At 41.6% G+C, this 13291-nt stretch overlaps 2 protein-coding genes across 4 annotated transcripts in view; one reads left to right on the top strand and one right to left on the bottom strand.

The window, feature by feature from the left end:
* The window catches only part of SLC25A40 (solute carrier family 25 member 40), a 128016-nt gene that overhangs the window by 17928 nt on the left and 96797 nt on the right, over window positions 1-13291 (bottom strand). The window contains exons 13-14 of the transcript XR_009600340.1: window positions 7040-7087; window positions 1-453 (exon numbers count right to left, since the gene is read on the bottom strand). The exon at window positions 1-453 is cut by the window's left edge and continues 17928 nt beyond it. The gene's annotated coding sequence lies outside the window, so the exon portion shown is untranslated. The remainder of the gene's footprint in view (window positions 454-7039; window positions 7088-13291) is intronic.
* The window catches only part of LOC101112460 (ATP-dependent translocase ABCB1-like), a 166288-nt gene that overhangs the window by 131861 nt on the left and 21136 nt on the right, over window positions 1-13291 (top strand). For all 3 annotated transcript variants that reach the window (XM_042249153.2, XM_060414579.1, XM_060414578.1), the window contains one exon: window positions 1-13291. This exon is cut by the window's left edge. The gene's annotated coding sequence lies outside the window, so the exon portion shown is untranslated.

The following is a 13291-nucleotide window of genomic DNA, read 5'->3' as shown; positions in this document are numbered from 1 at the left end:
TTGCTCTTTTTCCACCTTTTCCACCTTTTCCACGTTCCATCCTTTTCCACCTCCATAAATATTTATTGAACAAATATTGACAAAACTGGTCAGAACTCTCAGAGAAGGGACATGGAAGACAGGATCCGTCAGCCTTTGCTTTTCATCCATCAGTGCTTGTTGTGTCAGAATCTTGCAGGATGTGTGTGGTGGGTGGGAGGTCACCCGCACTTCCTGCGAGATTTAGTTTGAGGGACTGATTGATGGTGCTTGGATTTCAAATCAGAGGTCTTCCCCCAGCCCTTAAGCCCAGATGATTTGTGGATGTAGTTTCTCCTCTGGGCTTTCTGTGCTGATTCCTGAGCCAGCTGGGGTGGAAGAGAAGTGGGAGAGAAGGTGGAGAAGAGTGATTACCAGGTGCTTGCAATGTGCTGGGAAATTTAGTTCATCCGCTTTCTTTAAGGAGATCACAGTCTAGTGGGAAGAAAAAGACGTTAGAATAATTAAGGCAGTATAATAGAGCATAACATAAAACTATGAAGATCTTGTACCCTGGTTTCTCTAAAAATATGTATACTTATTTATTTGGCTGTGCTGGGTCTTAGTTGCAGTATACAGTATATTTAGTTGTGCCATGCAGACTTAGTTCTGGTGTGAGGGATCTAGTTCCCTGACCAGGGATCGAACCTGAGCCCCCCGTGTTGGGAGCGTGGAGTTTTAGCCACTGGAACACCAGCAAAGTCCCTACCCTGGCTTTTTTAGTGTCACCTCATTGTTCTACTTTGATAAGCCCTATAATTGTCAGCATTTGACTTCATATTTTACTATAGAGTAAGTTTAAGGCCAGGAAATATCCACCTACCTGCATATTTTACATATAAAAACACAGATTTTTGTAAGTGGCCATCATCTACTAGGTGTTACTAAGAAGGTGAGAGAGTGTGGAGGAAGAGAGTGAGCAGATAAGTTAGAGAAATCTTTTAATCTAATACTTCATATCCCTTTTTCTACTGATGAACAAATAGAAAGACTGGCTCATTTGGTTTCACAATCTTCCTTTGCCTTGGCATCCAATTAGAGAAAATGGATTTTAAAAATCCAGGAGAAGGAAATGGCAACCCACTCCAGTGTTTTGCCTGAAGAATCCCAGGGATGGGGGAGCCTGGTTGCCTGCTGTCTCTGGGATCGCACAGAGTTGGACACAACTGAAGCGACTTAGTAGTAGTAGCAGCAGCAGCAACCCACTCCAATATTCCGGTCTAGAGAATTCCATGGACTGTGTAGTCCATGGGGTCACAAAGAGTCAAACACTTTTGAGCAACTTTCACTTTTATGTAAATGCAACATTTTTTTGTCTTTTTAAAATTCTGTTGAGCATTTTGTTAAAAAGTAAGAACAATCAAGACTTGCAATTTAGAGAGTTCCCTGGCAGTCCAGTGGTTAGGACTCAGCACTTTCACTGCCACGGCCCAGGCTCAATCCCTGGTCAGGAAACTCAGATCTCATGAACAGAACACTACCAAGCAAAAACAAACAAACAAAAAAAAAAGATTTGTAATTTCACGTTAATTTTCCTCTTGGATGGTAACTCCAGTCATCAAATCTGTTGTCCTTATGAATCTCCTAAGATCTTCAAAAGAAGACAGAAGATCTGGAAACTATTTTCAATACTTGTGAAAGCCTGTCCTGTCAGAAGTCATATCTATATTGAGGCTTCAAAACCTAATAATAAATATCTTGTTTTTAAATATTCAATATAAACTATAGTAATTAAGGTAATCTAGATAAGTACTAAATTTGCTGATGGAAGAGTTGATTTGCAATTGTCTGCTTTGTCTAAATCCACTAAAAGGACCAATAATAAAAATGATGGATCGTAAAAGAACTCGGAAAAAAAAAAAATCCAGCAGCAACTTCCAAGAAGATGGAGGAGACATATTTTTCCCTATTCCTCCTGCTAAGTACAACTAGAAACACAGAACATTATTTATAAAACAACCATAAGAATACTCGGAGAAGTGAAGAGAAGACAACCATGTCAAGGAACTTGGAATTCAAAGAAAGACATGGTGGTGAGTTCCTCATTTCTGTTTTGGCTTGTTTTGTGGGGATTTTTGTTTTTCTGTAATTGAAGTATAGTTCATAATGTTGCATATCAGATGCAGAGCAAAGTGATTTGGTCATGCATATGTATATACATGTATATATTCTTTTTCCATTACAGTTTATTACAGTATATTTAATATAGGTCCCTGTGCTATACAGCAGATCCTTGTTGTTTATTTTGTATATAGTAATGTGCATCTGTTCATCTCATATTCCGAATCTACCCTTCCCCTCTTTCCCCTTTGGTAACCATAAGTTTGTGTTCTATGTCTGAGTCTGTTGCTGTTTTGTACGTAAGTTCATTTGTACCGTTTTTACGATTTCACCTATAAGTGACATAATACTTGCCTTTCTCCGTCTGACTTACTTCCGTTAGTATGGTTTCTAGACCCATCTGTGTTGCTGCGGATGGCACTCTCTGCTTCTGGCTGAGTCATATCCTCTGTGTATAGGTTTACCACATATTCCTTATCCATTCAGCGCTCAGTGAACATTTGTTTTGCTTCCATGTCTCGGCTAAAAATTGCTGTGAACATCGGGGTGCATGCATCTTTTGATTTAGAGCTTTTGTCTTTCCTGGATGTATGACCAGGAGTAGGATTGCTGGGGGGGTTCCCTGGTAGCTCAGCTGGTAAAGAATCCGCCTTCAATGCAGAAGACTCTGGTTCAATTCCTGATTCAGGAAGATCCCCTGGAGGAGGAACCCACTCCAGTATTCTTGCCTGGAGAATCCCCATGGACAGAGGAGCCTGGTGGGTTATATAGTCCATGGGGTTGCAAAGAGTTGGACATGACTGAGCGACTAAGCACAGCATAGCATGGGACTGCTGGATCATATGGTAACTATATTTTAATTTTATTAAGGAACCTCCATACTGTTTTTCATAGTGACTGCAGCAATTTACATTCCCACCAATAGTGCAAGAGGATTCCCTTTTCTCCACACCCTCTCCAGCAGTTATTACTTGTGGACTTTTTGATGATGCCCATTCTGGTGTGAGGTAATAACTCATTATAGTTTTGGTATGTATTTCTTTAATAACTAATGATGTTGAGCATCTTTTCACGTGCTCCTTGACCATCTGTTTGTCTTAGGAGAAATGTCTCTGTAGGTCTTTTGCCCATTTTTTGATTGGGTTGTTTTTTTTGTTATTGAGTTTTATTTGCTGTTTGTATGTTTCAGAAATTAATTAAGCTCTTGTTGGTTGCATGGTTTAATCAACCAGTAATATTGTTGGTTTTATTAGCTGTTTTAACCAACCAATAATAAAATGGTTTAACCAACCAATAATAAAATTTGCAACCATATTGCATGGTTGCAAATATTTTATCCCACTCCATAAGTTATCTTTTCATTTTGTTTATGATTTTCTTTGTTGAGCAAAGGCTTGTAAGTTTGATTAGGTTCCATTTGTTTAGTTTTGCTTTTATTTCTACTGCCTTGGGAGACTGAAATAAAAAAACACTGCTATAATTTATGTCTGAAAATGTTTTGCCTATGTTCTCTTCCAGAAGTTTTATGATGTAATGTCTTATATTTAAGTCTTTAAGCCATTTTATTTTTGTGTATGGTGTGAAGGTGTATTCTAACTTCATTAATTGCAGCTCTTAGCTTTTGTAATACCACTTACTAAGGGACTATCTTTTTCACACTTTATATTCTTGCTTCTTTTGTTGAAGATTAATTGAACTTAGGTGTGTGGGTTTATTTCTGGACTGTCTACTCTGTTCCATAGATTTGCTTTGTTCTTTTTCCTCAGGATTGCTTTGGCAATTCTGGGCCTTTTAAATGGTTCCAAATAAATTTTAAAATTATTTGTTTCAGTTCTATGAAAAAAATGTCATGGGTAATTTGATAGGGATCACATTAAATCTGTAGAGTTCTTTGGATAGTATGGCCATTTTAACTACATATATTAATTCTTCCAGTCCAAGAGCATGATTATTTTTCCATTTTCTTGATTCATATTCGATTTCCTTTATCAATGTTTTACAGTTCTCAGTGTATGAGTCTTTTATATCCTTGGTTAGATTTGTTCCTAGAGTTTTTTTTAATGGGATTTTAATGGGAGTTTTTTTTTTTTTTCTCCTCTCTCTCTGGTAGTTCATATCACTGTAAAGAAATACAACTAATTTCTGCATATTAATCTTGAATCCTGTTATCTTGCTGAATTCATTTATCAGTTCTAATAGTTTTCATGTAGAGTCTTTAGAGTTTTCTATATAGAGCATCATATCATCTGTATGCTATAATTTTACCTCTTCCTTCCAATTTTGATATCTTTTATTTAGTTTTTTATCTGATGTTTCTGTCTTGTTTTGCTTTATTCTTGTCTTATATATGTCAGCTTGGAGCTGAAGAAGATGAAAACCCAGAAATGCCAGTGTGTACAGACAAAAAGCCCCAACAAAAGCCAGCTCTCTCTAGCCAAAGGACCAGGAAAGGGGCAGCCCAGCAAAATAGAAAGTGTGTAGATGGCAGCCTCTACTCTAGCCAGACATCATAGGAAAAACTATGGTATTCTCCAGACCCATGCCCGGAAAGACTGAGTGGCAAGCCTTGACTTCCACCCTCACGAGGCTGTAACAAGTGCACCCCAGCTTCACTGCCTGCCAGCAGGGAGCCGACTTTTCATCCCTACCTAGCAGTGATGAGGATTTGAGAAGAGGTGGCCTAGTGGAGGCTCAGGGCTTTCATGTTGACAGTAACAAGGCTGCCTCCCCATGGCGGTGTCAGTAGAGACCACGTGGAGAGCTGTAACAATGCACTCCCTCTCTGCCAAGCCAGGAGGGTATCAGTGCAGGCCTAGTGGGGGGTCAGCCCCTCTGCCTCTGCTCTGCAGCAACAAGGAGCCCCTCCCACCTCAGTGTCAGTGGAAACCAAGTGAAGAATGACACCCTCTCCCTGGTGGGGCACTGTCCTCAAATCAAGGAGAACAAAAGGTTTCAGTAAGAAATGGAATCTCACAACAGAATACCTCAGATGTCCAGGTTTCAATGGAATATCACTCAACAGACCAATATCCCTTATCAATTTAGATACATAAAGAAAACATATCACCATTGGGAAAGCTAAGAAAAGTATACAGCGACTTCTCTGTATTTGTCTTACAACCATACGTGAATCTATAAGCATCTCAAAATTAAAAGTTTTAAAAGAGTAGCAAAGGAGTGAGATAAAGAGAGTTGTAGATTCTGCCTAATATTAGTAGGGTTCCAAAAATATTGCACAGATGATTGCAAACCCAAATTATTTTGCTTCGGTAGATTTCTGAACATCTCACAACACTCTCTAATGTGACTGAAGCTGCCACAATTTTAGGGCTAGGAAATAGTGCTGTGAGTATCTGAGAACTAACATCAAATACAAACATAACGTTATTGTTCTTCTTTGTTATGTTATCCATAGGTATTTTTATCAAATAGTATGATATGAGCAAATATTTAATCTGTTATGAAGTAAAGTATAATTTTTTGAAAATGTGCAGTTTTAGAATAAACTTAAGAGTCAACATTAATGACCCAAAGCATAGTGACCCTACCTGGGGCTTATTCATTCACTCTCCAGCCTTGGCACCCTGCACCCCTTCCTGTCTACCCAACTGTTACCATAATCCTCACAGGGCACAGAATTCCATGAGGCAATGAGACCTGGGCATTCTCAATGTGCCATTACTCTATCCTGGAGGAAATGATATGACATTGGTGATTAATAATGATGCTTCTGCCCAACTGCTTTAATTTTAACTTCTGTCATACCTTTGCAAGTCTACCCTGGTTTAAGAGGGTGTAAGGAAGAGTTCAGTCTTCCGAGGTGGCACAGTGGTAAAGAATCCGCCTTCCAGTGCAGGATACACAAGAGTTGTGGGTTAGATCTCTAGGTTGGGGAGATCCCCTGGAGTAGGAAATGACAACACACTCCAGTATTCTTGCCTGGATAATTCCATGGTGAAATGAGCCTGGCAGGCTGTAGTTTACGGGGTCCCAAAGAGTTGGACACCATTGAACACACACAAAATGGGCAAGGAAGAGATCATTGGAAATATCCATTAAAGCCAGTTACGTTGGAAATCAGCATTACCCTCATCCTTAACATCTTACAGATGCCTTCCAAAGTGCTGGAGCCAAGTTAGATGAATTTTATAATGAGCAAAGAAAAGCGAGACCAAAAGGGAAGGATTTTTAGAAGATAAGAGGTCAGAGGTGGAGAGGAATTTTTGTTTTTCAAGCAGATAAGAAGGTTTTTGAAAAGAATTTTGGGAGAAAATTGTAAGATTGAACATGGCTTGAAAGCAGTGAAGACAAGAGAAATTATACTCTATCAACCTGGAGAGGAAGATGGAAGATTTAAGCAGAGGTATCGGTGGCAGGAAATTTGGAAACAGAATGCAGTGAAGTGAGAAACTGCTAGTCGCTCAGTTGTGTCCGACTCTTTGTGACCCCATGGACTGTAGCCTTCCAGGCTCCTCTGTCCAAGGAATTCTCCAGGCAAGAATACTGGAGTGGGTAGCCTATCCCTTTTCCAGAGGATCTTCCTGACCCAGAAATCGAACTGGGGTCTCCAGCATTGCAGGCAGGTTCTTCAACAGCTGAGCTACTAGGGAAGCACCAGTGAAGTGTGAAAGTGAAGTCGCTCAGTCGTGTGCGACTCTTTGCGACCCCATGGACTGTAGTCTACCACACTCCTCCGTCCATGGGATTTTCCAGGCAAGAGTACTGGAGTGGGTTGCCATTTCCTTCTCCAGAGGATATTCCTGACCCAGGGATTAAACCCAGGTCTCCCGCATTGTAGGCAGACGCTTTAACCTCTGAGCCACCAAGGAAGTCAAGTGTGGTGACATGCAAATATAACAGTCAAAGATAACATCTAACAGTCTATCTTCAGAGATGAAAAGTCAGAGAATTGTTAGCCACAAATACAACATAGTGGGAGAAACACTGCAGAGAATATTACCGTCAAGCTGAAGGTCCGCTGGACAGAGAACCGATTCCATCATTCTCTCTGCAGAGAAAACTGTTGCCAATTAATACACATGTAAATATAATATAAAATATAGAAAATAGTATATTCAATTACAATATAATATTATATAAAATATACAAAATATTAAGTAGTTTAAAATACTTTGGTAGATGGAGTTTGTTCTTCCCTTTGGCTCTTAGTTGTAAGGCATTCTTTTTTACATGTAAATCTTTTATGCTTCAGCTTAAAGGTATGGATCTATTCAGTACACATTTAATGACCTTCAAGTGCTGTGGGGACAGATAGAGAGATAGGCATGACTCTGCTGGCACAAGTCTTCCCCAGGGAGTCCTAATTCCATTCACTTTTTAGGAACTACGATTTCCTCACCTTTAAACTTGGAGAAGGCAATGGCACCCCACTCCAGTATTCTTGCCTGAAAAAATCCCATGGATGGAGGAGCCTGGTGGGCTGCAGTCCATGGGGTCGCTAAGAGTCGGACACAACTGAGCCAACTTCATGCTCACTTTTCACTTTCATGCATTGGAGAAGGAAACGGCAACCCACTCCAGTGTTCTTGCCTGGAGAATCCCAGCGACAGGGGAGCCTGGTGGGCTGCCATCTATGGGGTGGCACAGAGTCGGACACGACTGAAGTGACGCAGCAACACCTTTAAACTGAGAATAATACCACCTCACTTGTTCACCTTGAACGTGCTTCTTTTTTTCAGATTTAAATGAGGTGATACCTGCATGTGATGGCTTCATAATTTTATAAAACACTATAGAGATCTGATTTTTGTATTGATATATTCTCAGTTCATTTTGAGGCAGGAGCTGAGACCTGTTTTTCTTTATGTCCTCAAATCCTTGCACAAGGTCTGGTACTTAGTAAGTATGGGTAGCAAATGTTGGCTACCTCATTGAATAAAGCAGAGAAAAATACCTTTTTTTCCTTGGGTCTGATGTATTACTGAGGTGACACTAAACAGCAAGCATAGCCATTTCATACATTATATAGTATACTAGGTGTGGGAAGTGGTGTGGGAAGAAAAACTGAAGTAGAGTAAAGGGGAACTGGGGGTCCTGGGAGTAGAGATGCGGTTTTTAAGCAGGTCAGGAGTGGTCTCATGGACAAGATGGGAATGGAGAGGAGGCGTGTAGGAGGTGAAGGTTTTAGCCATGTGAGTATTTGGGGGAAGAGACTTCGGGGCAGAGGGAGCAGCTAGCACAGACACCCTGAGGTGTAATTCTGTCCTGTTTGAGGAACATCCAAGAAGCCAGTGTGGCTGGCAAGGAGTGAGGGAGGGAGAGAGGTAGAAAATGAGGTCAGAAACATTGCAGAGAGGGCCAGCCACTGCAGGCCAAGGCTCCCAGTGGACTGGGGCCTCTGGGGAATTAGGGTTTGAGGTGTTACGTGATCGGAGCCACTTTTCAGAAGAATCACTGGCTTCTGCTTTGAGAATGAACAAAGGCAGGAGAGGAGGCAAAGACGGGAGCAGAGGAGACTAATGGAGCTACTGCGGTCATTGAGGTGAGAGATGAGAGCGGCTTGCACCATGCCGGTAGGACTGGGGAGAGACAGACGGTCAGACCCAGGTGGCGCAGTGATACAGTACCCACCTACCAATGCAAGAGACGCAGGAGACCCAGGTTCGATCTCTGGGTCAGGATGATCGATCCCCTGGAGGGGAAATGCAACCCACTCCAGTATTCTTGCCTGGAGACTCCCATGGACAGAGAAGCCTAGCAGGACCAATAGTCCAAGGGGTCTCAAAGAGTCGGACATGACTGAGCAACTGAGCATATGATTTGAAGCCAGAACCTATAAAATCTTCTCATGGAGTATGAGGTGGGGAAGAAAGAGAAGAATGCAGGATGACTCTATATTCTTGCTGGTCAGTTGGATGGCTGGAGGTGTCAACTGAGAAGGAGAGACACCTGTTGGAGAGGCCAGCTTAGGGGAAAGGTCAAGAGTCAAGGTTGGGCACATTAAACATCCAAGTGGAGAGATCAAAATGCAGTTGTATATATAAGCCAGGAGTTCAGGAAGGAAGTCTAGATTAGAAAAGAAATTAGACATTGTTGGAGACAGATAGTATTTAAAGCCATGAGACCGGCTGAGATTACAGAGGGAGTGAGTCTAGACAGAGGAGGTTCACGCGCCAGCCTCGGCGCACTGCAGTGTTGGTTGAGAGGCAGAAAGAAGAGGCACAAACTGAAGGACACTGAGAAAGAGTGGCCATAAAGCTGAAGAAAATCCAAGAAACATGTGGTGTCCTGGAATTCAAGTGAGGAAAATTTGTCAGGGAAGAGAGAAAGACAAATTCGTCAGCTGCTTGAATTTGTTAAGTCAGATAAGGACAAAAAATTGACCTTTGGATGTAGCACGGTAGAGGTTATCAGTGACCTAACCAGGGCAGTTTTGGGAGTGTGACAGGTCAAACTCCTGATGCGAGTGTGTTTCAGGGAGGACAGGAAGACAGGAAACGGAGAAAGTGATAGAACTCTTTTAGTAGCTTAGCTGCAAAGAGAAGGAGGGAAATGCAGGGGCAGTCAGGAAGAAAAGCGGGGTCAAGAGAGTGTTTTTTAAGATGAAGAAACAGGGGTGGTCCAGCAGGGACAGAAAAGTGGACAAGGCAGGAGAGAGAAGGAATAACGTCTGCTAAAGAACTCATTCCTGAGGGGCTGGGATCCAAAGCATAAAAGTACAGATGAAAGGACTGGTTGCATATAAGGGCATGGACAGTTCATTTGGAGAAGCTGGTTCATTTAGGGAAGGCAGGGTGCTGGGTGCAGATGCTGGTCAGTGGGTAGGTGTCGCGGCAGGAGATTATGGCAGTTCCCTTCCAAACACTGTGACTTTTATCAGTGAAATAAGACGCATAGTACTTTAGCAGAATGGGAAGATGTAAAATGACTGAAAGATATTTGAGGGAAAAGGAAGCATGAAGTAATGGTCTGACATAGTGGGAGAGTGAATAAGGAAACAGTTGCTATTGGGCAGTAAGGGTTGGAATACACCAGTGGATAAGACAGCAAAAACTCTGTTCTTATGAATCTTGCATCCCTCAGAATGGACAATAAACAATAAGCATAGTAAATACATTAAATATATAGTACAGGGTCACTTAGTTTCATGGTGGGACATGTCAAATGGTTTTGTGTCTTTCTTTAGCCATTCTTTGTTGCATGCTGGAAGCTTGCAGTAGCTGGATAATTTAAATTAGCCAGAGTTGTACTTTTACCAAGAAACCTGATAAAGAGAGAAGGCAAGGGGTTGTGGACGTCTGCAAGATGAGTGGAAGACAGCACACCAAAATAGTGCGGAATAGTTAAAATACGCTAAGATCAATGAATTGGAGGAAGAAGGTGTTTTAACCATCCAATACATTTGACCCATCTTCTCCATCCCCGCTGCCCTGCACTAGTTAATGTGGTGGCTAAGAATACTGGCAGGATCAGAATTCTGGCTCTGTCAGTTAGAAGATCTGTATTCTGTTTCACTTTGTTTATCTCTGTCCAAAATGTACTGCCTTAATCACTATAGTTTCACAATAAAAGTCTTGATATCCAGTAAGGCAAATCTCTGATGCAAAGAGCTGACTCACTGGAAAAGACCCTGATGCTGGGAAAGATTGAAGCCAGGAAGAGAAGGGGGTGACAGAGGATGAGAGGGTTGGATGGCATCACTGACTCAATGGACAAAAGTTTGAGCAAACTCCAGGAGATAGTAAAGGACAGGGAAGCCTGGCGAGCTGCAGTCCATGAGGTCACAAAGAGTCCAACACAACTTAGCAACTGAACAACAACAACAAAGGCAAATCTCTGAATAATTTTCCTAAATAAATGTGGAATAACTTTTCAGGAAAGAAAAGTTGAGAAAAGTTATCACTGGCTAAAGGAAGCACAGAGCATTCTTTAGGTAAAAGGAAAATGATCCAAGATAGTGACTCTGAGATGTAGGAAGAAATAAAGAGGAAGAAAAGGATAATACATGTATAGATAAATCTAAATGAGAATGAATATAAAATAATTTCTCATAAGGGTCATAAAAGATAGAAAAAAATTAAAGTACATGACAGTAGTAGTGTGTAAGAGGTGGATAAATGAGGTTTGAGAATTTTAAAGTCCTTACATTGGCCTGGAAGAGGAAAAAGTACCACTGTTTAGTCAAAGATAGGTTATAATCTCTAGTAAACAATAAAATGAAATATGCACTTACTAAATCAAAAGAACCAAAGAATAAAAATAATCCAAAAAAAGCAATAATTAAGATTTTAAAAGAAAGAACTAATGGAACATGTAGAATAAGTAAGACGGAGGGAAGGACATTGACTCTACATCAATGAGAACAAAGCAGGATTCTCTCAATATCCTACCAACAAAAGAAAGTTGAGATTTCTTACAGCCTGAGTGTCATGGAGAATTCTCCAGTTTATCACAGTGGCTTAAATACTGTTTTTTAAAGAATAACCGGATGGATGCACCAAATAAGGTTGTTTTACTATTATTAGATAAATGTAAAAGTAGCCCTTGGAATGGACTGTAACACTGGCAAATACAAAGGACAGTCATTTGGGCAAGGCTTCTCTCTCCCCACACACAGGCCTCAGATGCAAGCCACATGTGATGAACACTTTTTATAAGGACAACTTTATGAACTGACTCTGACAGGGGAAAATGTCATATTCCTATGTGTTGGGTTTTGTTTTGTTTTGTTTTTAGTTCAGAAGCTTCCTACTTTCTCACGTGTCTACCTTTTCACTCCCCGAAGATATCTTTTATAGAAACTTAAGAGGCTACCATCTCCTTACAGGCTACTGAGTTTTATAATGTTCTCCTGTCACCACCAAGCTTTCTTTCAGCTCAACAATTTCAGTTGCTTTAATTGTAGAGTATTTTTTAAATAGTGATCTGACCACCTGTTAGACTTGTGAAGAAGAGGAATTCTGGTTGATCAAAGAAGAGAATCCTCTTGATTGTGGTAGATGGGCTAAGAAGAAAAAACATTTTTAGGAAAACTTGTAAATAAATTCATTTCTAATAATTCTAGAACATGCCACAGTTTCAGTCAACTCTAAGTCATCTCTTCAAGTCAGGTTCTGCCTAGCTCAAGCTGATATGCAGAGCGGGGTAGAGATAAGTGGCATACTTTATAGAGAGTGCTGGAGCTCCTGGCTCTTATCCCAGTCTCTCCTCATCAGCCTCTTCTGATCTTGTAACTATTAATACCTCTTATATGCCAGGCACTTTACACACATTATGTCTAATCCTAATAACACCTCAATTTTACGGTTTCAGTAAAATCAAGAATTAAGTAAATTGCCTAAGGCCAAACAGTAAGTGACTGTAAGAGGTGAGATTCCAAGGTCTGCCGACAGCACCTCCTCTTATAGGATGCTCTTTGTTAATTTTCTCTGGGAACCCGAGAAAGCCACGGTATGGCTTCTGTGTTAACAAGACAGCAGGAGCAAGGACCAGCAGGCAACCCTGCCACCTGGTTGGGAAGAGGGGAAGCCATGTGTATGGAGTGTACTCTGGTTCAGGCTCAGTTCTAGCTGCTTCTACCTTCTTAGTTCATTTATTCCTCACAGTGGCCTAGTAAGGGGGGTGTTTTACCCTCATGTTACCATATGAGGAAACCGAGGCTTAGAGAAGCGAGAAAGTGTCCAAGGTGACATAACTAGTGAGATAGGAAGCTCTGAGTTTGAATCCCACTGGCTTCAAAGCTATGATAACATGTTGCTCCCTGTTTTCGATTTTCCCTTTAAAGGAGTGTGGCGCGAGGTTCATGAAAAGGGATGAGAAAACCACACAGAGGATTCCCGAGAGCGCGAGGTTTAGAGACACCTGAGCACAGAGGGAAGTCCAGGATCAGAACAGGATTCCAGGAGAGGACACTGGAGACTGGACCCTGGTCCTGAGGATGTAGCCACAGGCGAGACTCGACCTCCCTGGGCTTCAGTTTCCTGTTGGAAAGGGAGTGGACGAGAAGCGGTTGAATTTGGCGATTTCTAAAGCGCCCTCCAGCCCTGAAGTTCTGGGCCTCTCCGTGTGAAGAAAGGCTTCCCTGGTGTTAAGAAGGCACCGACTGCATTATCCTGCGAAGAGCTTAATGCGATGTTTTTGGGTGGCCCTGCCCTGTTCTCAGCATCCCGAGAGACGGGTGGGTTCGGTGCCCCCCGGGGATGCAGAAGCAGCGGGAGGCGAGCGTAGGGGTCCCTCAGCTGCCCCATCATTG

The sequence above is a fragment of the Ovis aries genome, chromosome 4, assembly GCF_016772045.2.
Source record: "Ovis aries strain OAR_USU_Benz2616 breed Rambouillet chromosome 4, ARS-UI_Ramb_v3.0, whole genome shotgun sequence".
In the NCBI taxonomy this organism is placed as follows: Eukaryota; Metazoa; Chordata; class Mammalia; order Artiodactyla; family Bovidae; genus Ovis; species Ovis aries.
Note: the sequence above shows the minus strand (reverse complement) of the source record. Positions and strands in the feature narration are given on the sequence as shown.